The 14,787-nt window shown below is 41.4% G+C and overlaps 2 protein-coding genes across 2 annotated transcripts in view; both read right to left on the reverse strand.

Annotated features, from left to right (window-relative positions):
- prickle2b (prickle homolog 2b) overlaps positions 1-1,892 on the reverse strand; it is a 205,662-nt gene extending 203,770 nt beyond the window's left edge. Inside the window, exon 1 of the mRNA XM_072280515.1 lies at positions 1,814-1,892. The gene's annotated coding sequence lies outside the window, so the exon portion shown is untranslated. The remainder of the gene's footprint in view (positions 1-1,813) is intronic.
- Positions 1,893-5,445: 3,553 nt separating this feature from the next.
- Positions 5,446-14,787, reverse strand: part of adamts9 (ADAM metallopeptidase with thrombospondin type 1 motif, 9) — a 267,099-nt gene continuing 257,757 nt past the window's right edge. Inside the window, exon 40 of the mRNA XM_072280518.1 lies at positions 5,446-7,628. The gene's annotated coding sequence lies outside the window, so the exon portion shown is untranslated. The remainder of the gene's footprint in view (positions 7,629-14,787) is intronic.

Consider the following 14,787-nt stretch of genomic DNA (forward strand, 5'->3'; position numbering starts at 1 on the left):
AGTTGGGGAGAGAGGGTGGAAGGTGCTGGGGGGACAGAGGGTGGAAGGTGCTGGGGAGAGGGTGGAAGGTGCTGGGGAGAGAGAGGGTGGAAGGTGCTGGGGGAGAGAGGGTGGAAGGTGTTGGGGAGAGAGGGTGGAAGGTGCTGGGGAGAGAGAGGGTGGAAGGTGCTGGGGAGAGAGGGTGGAAGGTGCCGGGGGAGAAAGGGTGGAAGGTGCTGGGGGGACAGAGGGTGGAAGGTGCTGGGGAGAGGGAGGAAGGTGCTGGGGAGAGGGTGAAAGGTGCTGGGGGAGAGAGGGTGGAAGGTGCTGGGGGAGAGAGAGGGTGGAAGGTGCTTGGGGAGAGAGAGGGTGGAAGGTGCTGGGGAGAGAGGGTGGAAGGTGCTGGGGGACAGAGGGTGGAAGGTGCTGGGGGGACAGAGGGTGGAAAGTGCTGGGGGAGAGAGGGTGGAAAGTGCTGGGGGAAGAGAGGGAGGAAGGTGTTGGGGAGAGAGGGTGGAAGGTGCTGGGGAGAGAGTGGGTGGAAGGTGCTGGGGAGAGAGAGGGTGGAAAGTGCTGGGGGAGAGAGGGTGTCAAGTGCTGGGGGAGAGAGGGTGGAAGGTTCTGGGGGAGAGGGTGGAAGGTGCTGGGGAGAGAGAGGGTGGAAGGTGCTGGGGAGAGAGGGTGGAAGGTGCTGGGGGAGAGAGGGTGGAAGGTGCTGGGGGACAGAGGGTGGAAGGTGCTGGGGGGACAGAGGGTGGAAAGTGCTGGGGGAGAGAGGGTGGAAAGTGCTGAGGGAGGGAGGGAAGGCGGATGGTACTGGGGAGGGAAGGTGGGTGCTAAGGGAGGGAGTGAGGGCGGATGGTACCGGGGAGGGAATGTGGGTCTGGGGGAGGGAGGCCGGATAGGGTGGGTGCTGAGGGAGGGAGGGAAGGCGGATGGTACTGGTGAGGGAAGGTGGGTGCTAAGGGAGGGAGTGAGGGCGGATGGTACCGGGGAGGGAATGTGGGTCTGGGGGAGGGAGGGCGGATAGGGTGGGTGCTGAGGGAGGGAGGGAAGGCGGATGGTAGTGGGGAGGGAAGGTGGGTGCTGAGGGAAGGAGGGAAGGAGGGAAGGCGGATGGTGCCAGGGAGGGAAGGTGGGTCTGGAGCAGACAGGGTGGTAGCCAGGGGAGAGAGGTGGGTGCCAAGGGAGAAAGGGTGGATGGTGGATGGTGCCAGGATCAGAGAGGGTGGAAGGTGCAGGAGTGAGAGTAGGTGGAAGGGGTTGGGGAGAGAGGATGAAAGGTGCTGGGGAGAGAGGGTAGGAGGTGCTGGGTGGAAAGTGCTGGGGAGAGATGGTGGGTGCCGGGGGAGAGAGAGCGGATGTGTTGGAAGATTGTGCGAGGGTGCAGGGAAGTCGGATGTTGATGGAGGAATGGTCGGTGCCTGAGAGACAGGGGTAAGCGGTGCTGTCCGGATGTGCGGTGCTGGAGGGATGGACGGACGACGGACGGCGTTGAAGAGACAGAAGGTGAACGGAGCAGGTGGGGATGGGCAGTGGATGTGATGGTGCTGGAGGGACGAATGTTGCTGGGTGGGGATGTAAGGTGCTGTAGAGATGTAAGGATGAGCGGTGGATGTTTTGCTTGTTTACGATTCATGGCGGATGGTGCTGGGAAGTGAGGCCGGAGGGATTGCCGGTGCAGGGGAGATGGACAGTGGATGGTGCTGTAAGGATGCAAGGTGCTGGAAGTGCCCGAGGTCGGTGTCACCGCACCGCTCTACGAGCCGCCGCTGCCGATCGTCGTTCCGAGCCCGAGATTCGCCTCCGCAGCTCGATCAACGTCAAGACAAACCTGAATCCGCCGAGTTCAGCGCGAGTCGCGGTTCCTCAGTCTCCCACCGGATTTATTTTTTTGGAGAAAATATTATTTCTCCCTCCAAAGGGATCGGAACAGCTGTTGCTGAAACACGCTCTCGCTGCCTCTCTGCCGATGGGCAGCCGCTGGGCTGGACACCGGCCGGGAGACGGATGTTACGCCGCGGCAGCCGCTGCTCTCGCCAGCACCTGCCTGCCACCGGCTGAAGGACGCTCGAGCCACGGCGTGAGCGAGGCTTGGCGCGGCGGCACGCGCTTGCACCACGTGCTGGAACCGCGCGTCATGACAGTGAAGGCGCGCGCACTGAGCGGCACCTGAGTCAGCGCAACGCTGCTGCTTCCAGTTGCATAACCGGTGTCCGGAGCAGCCTGCTCAGAGCACTGCAGGGGAAGCTGTGCCAACCCGTCCGCCCGTCCTTCTTCACCCGAACACACTATTACCCCCCCCCACCCACTAATGCAACGTTCAAAACACTCTGGAGACAGATATTCTATTGCGTTAAAGTCCTGGGTCGGGTGCTATGGAAACTGACTGATTTGTCACGGTTGCCAAAGGTTCTACTGTACTCCCCACCCTGAAGTTGCGCCCTGTTTCAGTCACAAATTGTGACACTGTGTCGAAATGCCTCACCTTACTTTCAGTTTGAGCAACGTGAAAATTAATGGTCCGATTCACCCCCTATGTGAGGCAAACAAGGCGGAAGCTGTTTGTGGGTAGATTAATTCCCCCAAAACAGAATAAACGAAGGCGATTTAAGTAGGATTTTAATCCTGTGAAAATATTGGGATATCAAATGGCCATATGAAATTTATCAACATGCCAGTTTCAAATGTATTTACGTAACAGTGCCACAAGAATTTTTTTAAAAAAATCAATAAACCAAAAGCGTCATCACTTCCACCCACCAGCTATGCAATTTCAGAGGACTCTGTCAGGTTGCCGTCACTATCACTTCTACCTCGCCTTTTCTTCCAATGCCAACAGTTTGAAGGGATAATTCCCTCTAGGACACTGTGTGTTTCTACAATACCCAATCCCTTTCCAACTGTACTTTTCTCTGGAACTGCAGGACGTGTAACATTTGTTATTTTACTGCCGCCCGATCATCCAGCGTCCTACACCTTTCATTTGAAGGGGAGACTTATCCAACACATTTACAGCTCAAAGTGTGCCGTTCCGTCTTTGGAGAAACTAACCAGACTGGAGGTAGCTTTGTTCCATCTTCACGAAGGGGAGCTTCTTCAGTGCAAAAGATACCTTTCATGTTCCCCCTAAATATTCCATCTTTAAAGGGAACATAAGGGGAAACGTTTTCACTCGGGGTGGTGGATGTGTGGAACAAGCTTCCAGTGGAAGTGGTGGATGCGGGTTCCATTTCAACATTCAAGAGAAGTTAGGAAAAATACATGGATGGGAGGGATATGGACGGCTAGGGTCAGGTGCAGATTGATGGAACTAGACAGAATAATAATCCGCCATGTTTCTGTGCTGTGGTATTCTATGACTCTTTGTGCTCTGACGGAGGTACCAGTTGCTCGTCACTAGTTTTCTCACCTTCATTCTGACTTCTCTGACTCCTGCCTTCTATGGAGTTTAAAACAAAATTGAGTAATGACTATTTCCAAAAGTTTCTAATAAATTTCCACTATTCCTTTCAAATTATTTTGGTAACTTCTGGTAATTACTGTGCAGTTTTGTCGACTTACAGGCTTCATTTCTCCTTTACAGTAATCTACTTTTATACAAGGAAACATACGTTTGTTTGCATGTGTTAGCATGGTGTTTTCAGAGTATTACCAAGGAGCTTTCTTACACGGAGGATGGAGAATCTTTCCACCTGCTTAAATGATAAAAGTGAAGTAATTGAATACGTACTATATTATAGTGTGTTCAGATAAAATTATCAGAGAAAATTGGCATGACTTTCAAAGAAAATGTCTACTGATGTATCGTGGAGAGCATTCTAACCGGCTGCATCAGTGTCTGCTGTGGGGGATGGGGGTGAGGGACTACTGCACAGGATCAAAGTAAGCTGCAGAGAGTTGTAAACTTAGTCCACTCCATCACCGGCACCAGCCTCCATAGCATCCAGGACATCTTCAAGGAGCGATACTGTACCCCAAAACAGAGCTGTCCATTATTAAGGACCCCCATCACCCTGGTCATGGCTTATTCTCATTGCTACTATCAGGAAGGAGGTACAGAAGCACGAAGGCACACACTCAATGGTTCAGCAACAGCTTCTTCCCATCTGCCACCCATTTTCTAGATGGACATTGAACCCATGAACAGTACCTCTCTACTTTTTTTATTTCTACTTTGCATATTTAATATAATATATAGACTGTAATTCAGTTTTTTCTATTATTATGTATTTCATTCCACTGCTGCTGCAAAGTCAACAAATTTCACGACATATGCTGATGATATTAAACACGATTCTGATTCAAAGTATCTGAACAGTTGATTCATGAAGGTATCACCAGAATGAGACCATATAATATCTAGTCACTCTAGAAAGAATAATGGTTTTTGCTAGGAGAGATAAAGTATGGTGTAGTTAATGTGAACAATTGTCTTCTTATCCGTAAATAATTTTACTATGAAACTTACTATGAATGTGATTATAATTACTAGCTGATTAGGTTTATAAAACATATTTCATGCTTGTGATCATTGCTGTTACACTGAGATGATCCTATTAGAGAATCCAGTTTAACAAGATTTTTTTTGCGTTTAAAAATATATACACTTAAATTTTTTCCTACATGAAGGTGTTCATTGGGGAAAAGATTTTGTGGAAATAGTTTAGAATCAGTGTTCTACCTTTGTGATAATTTCATGTTTAACCAATATCCATTGTCAGAACAAAATCAGGTATATTTTTGTTAGTGTCTGGATTATTAATTGTAATTGGGCCTATTCTTAGTAGAACTTCTCCACCTTCTCTTAGTGTTCCTTCTGCTTGATCTGACATCCAATCATGCATGGGCTACCTTTACTTCCAGCCAAGTACTATGAATACAAAAACTATTGTCCTCCGCCCACTCCACATATTGTACTATTCCTATTGATTTATCTGTATCCTAGCCACTGCTGAAAACTTCAAGTTTCTATTTAATACAAAGAGAGGGTGGGTGTAGATGGAAGTATGACTCTTGCATAAGCAAGCTCTAATCATCAGCACTTAAAAATGCAATAAGGGTGTGAAATCCATCATCAAAAGCCATTTGAATGTACTCTTGAAATGCCTTCTCATTTCTGGTAGATTGCTTACTCTTCATTTCTGAAATGTCATTGATTCAGATAAAATCAGGAATGAGATATTAAAGGCTTTGAATTTCAGTGTGCCAATGGCCTATTCACACTCCAATACAGGAATGAAAATTGCCATCCTAGGATTCATGAGTTTTCTAAATCAGATGCCAATCGATAGATAGATATTGTGTACTTCCAGCTGAATATTGGGCTGTAGATTTCCATCACTGTCAGGTCTTAACACTCTTTGGACCCTTTTGAAGAATTACCATTCCATTTGTGTGCAGTTAATTGAGATTGCATTTATAAAAAATCAAACTTCATAACATATGGCAAAATAATTTATTTGTTATAGAGTGAACAATTTTTGAAAGTTACCAGTGCATATTTTAATACTTGTCATAAATACATTTTAGCTATGAATAACATCTTTAATAATGTTTTCTATATTGTAGTGCACAGTGTAACACTACTAAATTATGACATCAATTCCTTTATTATAACAACGAGTACAACTGCTGGAATACCCAACAAATTTAAAATATTCAATTGTCTGACAGAATTTGCATTTCTTGCTATGTTCCTTATGCTGGAGTGGCATAATTGCTTACAACTTAAAAGCTTTTCCAGATGCTATATAATCAAGATGTATTGAATACCATGAAATTAAAATGTGCCATGCACTTAAGAGTGCAAGATTTGCCCCTGGATCTGATGCATAACTTCAGAAATTCCCTTTGATGTAAAAAACATTTGATACCTGTAAACTGAGTTTTGATTTTGGGGAACACATTAATGAAACATACTGCAAACACAGTGGTTAGAAAAATCAAACATAACTGCAAAAAGATATTGCCTAATTTAAAATAAGAGTACTTTTCCCTAATTTTAGTTATGGAAAGTAAAGCTAAACTATTTAAACTGTGAAACTATTATAATTAGGTGATTAGTATTTTGACTAAAAAATTACTTACCTACTTTAAAATCCAATCAAGCATTAATATAAGATATCAGTAACTATTTTTGATAGCTTTTAGAGGCATTTTATTTGACATTGCATTCAATTAAGTTTAAACTTACTGATTCGTTTACAGGCTAACAACAATGGTCTGTCATTGCATTATTAACAAAATAAAATCACAATGACTGAAACAACAGTAGTTAGATAATTGTTTTGATGCATAGCATTAAAAAACCTAACAATGTTTATTAATTAACACTCACCAATATGCCCTTCTTACAGCAGAGCTTTTGGATGTATGTTCAAAGAATATCAAAGTACATACATTCGGTCAGAATAGTAAAAAAAACATTAGCACAGTTCTAATGTTACCTGTGTCTCATTTACTTGAAATTATTTCTGAACATGATATTCAAAACTGCTTTGAATAATACAACAATGTACAGTTTATAATAACTATTCATCATTTAATACAAATGTTACACAGTGGGATAGAACGTACTGCAAACTGAGAAGAATATGTAGATGTTTACAGGATCAATGTTTCTTGGCTATACTATGACTAAATCCTGCACTGCCATTTGAATGCACCATGAATAGCACCATAACTTCTTTATGCCCCGAAAACATCAGTGCAATTTCTAACATTCCCTCTCCACTCAAACAATTTAATAAGATGCCTTAACAGTACTAGACAATACACCATCAGCCAATTTGCAAATATATTTTCACACATACTGCATAAAGCTTCTTTGTAGTTCTATATTTAACAATTTGATTTTCTATTTTAATTAACAATGAATATGGTATTTTAAACTTTTAATACCAAATCCTTACATTTTACATAAATCTCAGTGTGTCAAGAGGTAAGAGTATGCAATAATATTTGGCATACAATTACCAATAACTGCACATTAATGCACAAATCATTGTGGAATAAAAATATTCTTAATGTAAAACCAATTCTTCATTCTCTTTATCTTGTGGAAGTCCTTCTATTTTGCAAATGGCTACTAGTGTACTCATCTTGGTTATTAAGATCAAAAGAAGTTAACCAGTGCAATAACATATAGCTGCAAATACCCACATATTTACAAAACTTTTATCAAAATTACTTATATGATAACAGTACATATTCATCTGTTTCCTGATTAAAAGTGCAGAGGTAAATTCAAAGTTAAAAACGCTCACAATATAATACATAGCACCACCATTTCAATTAGGCATATCAACCTATTTTTGGTTTATTGGTTGTGTTGTGATAAGTAAACAATTATAAAACAGTGTCAATAAAATGTCCTTATCTTACAAGGCTACATATTGTGTACTTTATGTACAAATGGTGCTTTTCACTGTTGGAATCTTGAAAACATTTAAGGATCCTTTCACAAAACAATTTTGAGAGAAATAAATATAAACAGGAATTATAAATACAATACTATACATCAAACTGACCAGATTTATCTACAGACATAGAACACAGAGGTATGTATGGGTTTGTCCTTCATCTTGTTCCAGCTTGTGTCACATAATGCTTCACTGTTGTAACAGACCACAAACCTGGAGCACCAACTAAAAAAATAATGACTCAGTCAAAGCCAAATCATTAAGGGAGAAACAATGTAAAAAAATTTGCTAATGATTATACATTAAAAGTCAGCTGTCTGCTGGAAAAGCCTCAACATGTAGATAACAGTGTGGGTCTGTATATACACAACTGCTTAACCTGCAACCAGCAAGCTGCCGTTAATTGGGAGTTGAATATCTTTACAACCTTCATATAGGAACAAAAACATGCATTTGTGTTTATTGCAGTAGGTTTACAGTTCATAAATTCGCTGTTCAGATTTGTCAGAAACTTATGAATCTTTGCACACAGGAAGAGCAATGTAATAATACTGGCATTGAGTATTGATGAAAGTTTCGTAGAAACAATACAAGGGAATGGGAAAATTCAAGCATAGTGCAAAAGTAAACATACGTCACTTGATTTATTGACTTTATATTCAGAAAATTTGCATTGTAATGCATTTCAAAGTTTACACAAAATAAACAACTAATGTGCAAAAGACAAAAAAACTGCAAATACAAAAAGAAAAAAGCAAACAAAATAGGGCAAAATAAATCAATAAGACAAAAATATTGAGAACATGAGATGAGGAGTCCTTGGAAGTGAACATTTATAATATTTACAGTAAATTTTAAAACAAATTCCAAATATGTTTCTTTGCCTATCCAACTCCCTGCTTTGAGACTCTAAGACAAGGTCTTTAAGAAAGCCTTCAGGCAAGTTCAATAATTTTCGACACAGCTTTTAAAAGTAGGATATAATATGGCATAAGCTATGAGGCAGAAATCAGTATGAATTTCCCAGGAGTGAACCTTAGCAATGGCCTGTCCTGGTCCAACCATGTAGACATCACGGTCAAGGGAGCTCACCAATGCCTTTACTTCCTCAGGAGGCTAAGGAAATTTGGCATGTTTCTGTCAACCTTATTTTTATTGATGTGCCATAGAATGCATCCTATCTGAAAGCATAATGGCTTGGTATGGCAACTACTCTGCACATGACTGCAAGAAACTGCAGAGTTGCGGACACAGCACATCATGGAAACCTATCTTCCCTCCATTGACTCTGTCTATACTTCTCGCTGCCTCAGAAGAACAGCCAGTATAATCAAAGACTCCACCCACCCTAAACATTCTCTCTTTCCCCCTCTTCTATCAGGCAGAAAATACAAAAGACTGAAAGCACATACTCCCAGGTTCAAGAACAGCTTTTACCTCACTGTTATAAGACTACTAAATAATTTTCTAATACAATAAATTGCACTCTTGACCCCACAATCTACCTTATATAATCTTGCAACTCGTGTTTATCTGCACTAGACCTATTTTTGTAGCTGTTGCACTTTATTTGTATTGTTATTACTTTATCTTATTCCACCTCAATGCACCGTTTAATGATTTGATCTGTATGAACAGTGTGCAGGATAAGCTTTTCACTGTACCTTGGTAATTATGACAATAATTAATCAATTTCATTTCCAAGATTAGACCTCCAGTTTGCAGAAGGCACTTTATTTCCATTGAAACTAACAAAAGGAAATTATGCAGACTATAATTTAGATAGTTGACCACCAGGGCTGACTTTAATATTATAAGCTCATATGACCCAAAAATCGAATCAGCAACACCAAAATACTACAATACTAATGGTAAACCTGACTGAATTGTCTATTAGTGGTGCGTATCCACATACTCTTTCTCAATAACTACATTTTCATTACAAGGAAAAATTCCTAAGCAGCAAATTTTGGGTAGCAACCAAGAGCTTCCTTGAATGTCACAATCTTTATGAAAGGCCTTTGCTGAATGAATGCATAGCACCTTCATTGCAATCAATGCTTATTTCCCAGGCAACTGCATGGATGTGTTTTTTTAAAGGCAATCTGTTACATTATTCGTCAACCTTAACAGAAATTGAAGGTTTCTGGACAATCACGATTCTTTCTTCACAACATGTGGGCAAAATTGACATTGCCATCAGAGAAATCAAACCAAAAGTTGGAATAGCACTTTAGATACTTCAGTGAGTCCTTGGAATATCTTATGACACACCTACTAATGTTTTGCCAAGTGCAGTTGTAGTCATGATATGGCATAAAACACCTTACAAAGAAGAGCAGATGAGGCAGATACTTGGGAAATAAAAGCTAAAACTCTAGCAATTAGATAACTGGAAAGAATAAGAACGTGATGATCTGCTTAATAATCTTATCAAGACACTTTTTCTACTATTATCTATGCAACAATGATTTTATCGTCTAGATGATACATTTAAGCATATTGCTTCTACTAATGTACAAAATAAAATTATTAAAACCTATCCTGTGCTTTAACTTGGCCCTAAAACCTCAAAATTGAACTTCAGCAATTGTTGCAATTAGCATTAGTACAAAATTCATTCCACATTAAACCATGTGAAATTAGTGAAAAACAATGCTTCAAGAGAGATGGGTGTTTGTTATCCAGAAATAATTGAAAAGCTCAGAAAGAGAAGGGAGAGAGAAGGAGAGAGGGGGGAGAGGGGGGAGAGGGAGGAGGGTGGGGTGGGGGGGGAGAAAGAGGAGGATGGGAGGGAGAGAGAGAGAGAGAGGAGGATGGGAGGGAGAGTGGAGAGGGAGGGAAAGAGGGGGAGAGAGGGTGTGAGAGAGAGATAGAGTTAGGGAAAGGGGGAGAGAGAGAGAGAGAGAGAGAGAGAGAGAGAGAGAGGGAGAGAGAGAGAGATCAATAAACTACCTTGATTTCATAAGGCAAGCAACACATCATAAAAAATCATTTTCTCTCACTGTGACCTTAGATTCACACATTTATACTGCTATAAAACAGATTCAGGTGTGGACTGCAATTGGAATGGTTTCATGGTGAGACTGATGCAAATGCTTGAGAAGGAGATGAGTGTGTTGTCAAGCCTGCCTAGTTGAATGTACGACATGACAAGGAAGAACCTGGCATATTTTTTCCAGGAGATCATGTGCGCTCCTTTGCAAGGGATCAGTAACCATCCCATCACATATTATCCACAGGACAGATGACAACCTGAATATTTTTCTGCTTCTATGCCACTCAAACCAATCCAAACGAATGTCTGTTTTCCACTGCATGGGGACATGTTGAAGCACTTTAGGAACACTGATATGTCATCATTGGTGTTGTCATAACATAGAGAGTTGTCACACATGAGTTAATTGCAGTCATTTTCCAGCAGCAATATGCCTTTTGTGAATAGATTCCAGGAGCAGGAGAATGTAAGAGCTATCTGTACTACACAAGCAGGGAAATGTGGCATGTGAGCAGATTGTTCACCTGCATGAGTAGAGAGATGCCACATGTCAATGGATTGCTCTCCTATGGGAGCAGAGATATGGCATATGTGATCTTTTTTTCTCCGGCAGGAAAAGAGACATGCTCTCTGTACTAACACATCACAGTTCTTTCATATCGGGGATCATCCTAGTGAACCTTCTCTAAAATGCCTCCAATCAAAACATATTTTTCTTTAAATAAGAGTACCAAAACTATGCTCAGTACTCTGGGTGTCGTGCCATTTGCACTTTGTACAGCTACACTAAGGCTTTCCTACTATTTTCCAACCATCTTGAAATAAAGGCCAGTGTTCTTCTCCACCTCTTCCTGCATCTGTACACCAGTTTTCTCTGTTTCATGTACAAGGACATCCAAATGCTTTTCTGCTGTTTCTTTCTTCCAAAGTGAACAACTATACATTTCCTACATTGTGCACATTTGCCAGCTTTTTGCCCACTCATTTAACCAATCAATATATCACTCTGTAAACTGTTTGCATCCTGTTCACAGCTTGCCTTCCCACCTACTTTTACATCATCTGCAAATTTGGCTGCAGTATATTTGCTTTATTCCTTTAAATCATTAATATTTAAGTCATTAATATTTAATACAAACAACCACACAGATCCCTGCAGCATCCCATTGGCTACAGGTTCCAAACTGAAAAATGATTGCCTTATCTGTACCTGATGCTTCCTCCTTGTTTACTAATCTTCCATCCATGCTAACATATTACCTCCTACACCGCTGCCTATTATCTCACAAAATAACCTTTCTGTGGCCCCCTGTCAAGAGACTTCTGCAATTCCAAATATATTATAATATCGACTGGTGTAATACCATTGTCTATTCAGTCTCCTGATGGCCTACCTACTGTGCAAATTCAGGCCAATGATCTCCCCCAACATAAGATGACCAAGTCATATGCCCCAGTATCTTTCAGGGACTGTGCTCAGTCAGCCATAATAGATGCTCCTGCAATTGGTCCATTTTGGGCAAGAGCTTCTTGTGGGTCATTGACTGCAGAAAGGACTTACAAGGATCTTGCCAGAACTGGAGGGACATTGGACAGATTAGAACATTATTCCTTGCAGTGCAGGAGACCAAGGCGGGATCTAATAGAAGCTATAAAATCAATTGGTTAAATAGGGGGAATGCACACAATATTTTTGCTAGCGTTTAAAGTGAGAGGTGAATGATTTAATGAGAATTGGAGAAGCATATTTCTGACACAGAGGATGGTATGCAATAGCAATGAGCTGCCAGAGGAAGTGGTTGAGGCAGGTATGAGAAAAGACAGTTCAACAGGTACATGGATAGGAAGGCTTTAGAACAGGGGTTGCCAACTTTTTATATGTCATGGACCAATACCATTAAGCAAGGGGTCTGTGGACCCTAGGTTGGGAACCCTTACATTAGATGCATAGGGGCCAAAAACTGGCAAATGGAATTAAATTAGAGGGGTATCTTGATTGGAGTTCACCAGCTGGGCAGTATGCAGACCCAGAGAGGATGCTGCTACACAGCACTGGAACATCAAAATTCACTTGGAAGATTGTCACCAAGGATAGCCAGTAAATTTAGAGATAAAAGTCAGATACTCAAGATACCAGTAACATTGACATGTGTTCGTATTTACTGCACAACCTTCAGTGTGCAGATATGTCAGACTGGTGTGGCAGCTGCTGGCATTACTGAAGGGCATTCTCATGTTAATGGATGCTGATCATCAGTGATGGATTTTTTTTTCTAGTATATATGTTCCCTCACTATCACAGACCACATGATTATGACATAATTCAATTGAGACAAGAGCACCGTGTTATTCAGGTAATTGTGCATAAGATCTATCATAAAATTAAACTCCAACCAGAGATTATTTCCGCTTGTTTACTCCACTCTTATAATATGTACCAGCAATCTCTCACAGGAAGAAGCTAGGAAAAATTAGGAAGGGTGCAGGAATGAAATGAAATATGTGCTCTATGTTGCCCATTCTCTAGAAGCTCTGCTTTATGTGCAGGATTGAAATTGTCAAGAAACAGACGGGACAGCAATAGCTAAGTTGAGTGATCTTGGGTTGATCATATCTATTTGGTGTGAGTATAGTAGTTTGGAATTCTGTCACTGAGACTTCATTAGTTCTTTCCCATCATCTACCTTGAACTAAGTGCAATGACTGAAAATGAATCTGCCCATCACAGATTTATCTTTGCTGATGTGTAGACTTCACTGGCTTTAAGTGTTAGATCTTCAGTGGATCTTCCCAACCACTGAATGCCAAGCTGATCAATACATCACTCCACTCAGATTTGTTGGCCACTGAGGAGACTAGCTGCCTATGGTTTTGACTAGCAGATCAAAGCATTCATACTCCTGATCACTGTTTAACAACTGTGGACTTCAGTTCCTCTGAGAAAAATGCAGTTTGTCTACAGTTCAGTATTCTTTAAATGAGGTGCCATTCATCATGAAATGCAGAAACACAGGATACGAGGGAATATTGTGCAGTATTTGTGCTCTCCCAAATTATTGGTATTCCACATCAGTGGTAACAAATGCAGGGTGATGTGGGTCACTTGTTTGCACAGGGATATATGAGTTTGCATTCTTACCAGAAGCATGGGAAAATTTCCAGGATTTAGCCTTAGAGACAAGGAAGGAATTGGAATATATTTCAAATTAGAAGAGTGTGTGATGTGGTAGGAAATGAACCAGTGGGACATTTTCATGCACCTAAAGCCCTGTTCTTCTGAGCAACAGAAGTTACAGGTTATAGAGGTGCAGTTGAGGCAACCAGCAGCTTTTGTAGATACAGCCATTCTGTACTGCTAGTGGAAAAAACAAAGAAAGAAAAGACATGGGTGGGGTACTGATCAAGTGGATAGCTTTATCTTAGTATTAACCTCAGGCAATTGGAGAGAATTCCATTGTGCTTCTGACTTATACATTGTAGATGTTGAAAAGGCTTTCTGGAGACAGGGGATGAACCTTTTGCTACACAATATACACACTCTAATTTGTTTTCATTGTAATGAATTTACTGTCTGTAGCTGGTTCAGGTGAGTTTCTGTTCAGTAATAATTCAAAGGATGTTGATAATGAAGGGCCTGGCAATGGCACTACCGTCGAACCTCAGAGGTAAGTGGTCTGATTCTCCTGTTAAAGTTGGTTACTATTTGACATCTTTGTTGTGAAGATATCATCTCTCATTAATCTGCCATGTTGCCCTGTTTATGCTGGACATAGACAGGGACTGCTACCTTTGCCAGGCTTATCAGCATAGAACATCAACATGAGAAGTTCTGCAGATGTTGGAAACCCAAAGCAACCAGGTTTATCATGATCTCTGAGAGGTAATCAATCATTCAAGATAAATCATCCATAATGTTGAAAATATAAAATAAATGACTCTTCAGTTAGTATATTTTATGCTGATAACCACGGCTACAGGGTCTGGGACAGACGCAGACAAGCTACAATGAAAATAAGACAAGCTCAACAAACTCTGGCCTATTAACCAAAAGAACATTTTGTGTGAAGTATTGTCAAACGGTTCCCTTCATAATACTTACTTACTGGCATTTCCCTTGTCACAGCTCCTGGAGAAAGGTGAATTACAAGACAATGATGCTGAGGGTTTACCCTTGAAAGTTAATTTTGCAACATCAACTTACACAAATGCTGTAGGAACTCAGCAGGTCAGGCAGCATCTATGAAAATGAATAAATAGTTGACGTTTTGGGCTGAGGCCCTTCATCAGGGTTGGAAAAGGAAGAGGGAAGACTCCAGAATAGGCCCAATGACAGCAAGGTTGGTCTCAGCCTAGATGTGTCGCTAGCTGAGGTCGAGTGCTCCTCTG

This window comes from Mobula birostris, chromosome 16 (genome assembly GCF_030028105.1).
Source record: "Mobula birostris isolate sMobBir1 chromosome 16, sMobBir1.hap1, whole genome shotgun sequence".
Lineage (NCBI taxonomy): Eukaryota > Metazoa > Chordata > Chondrichthyes > Myliobatiformes > Myliobatidae > Mobula > Mobula birostris.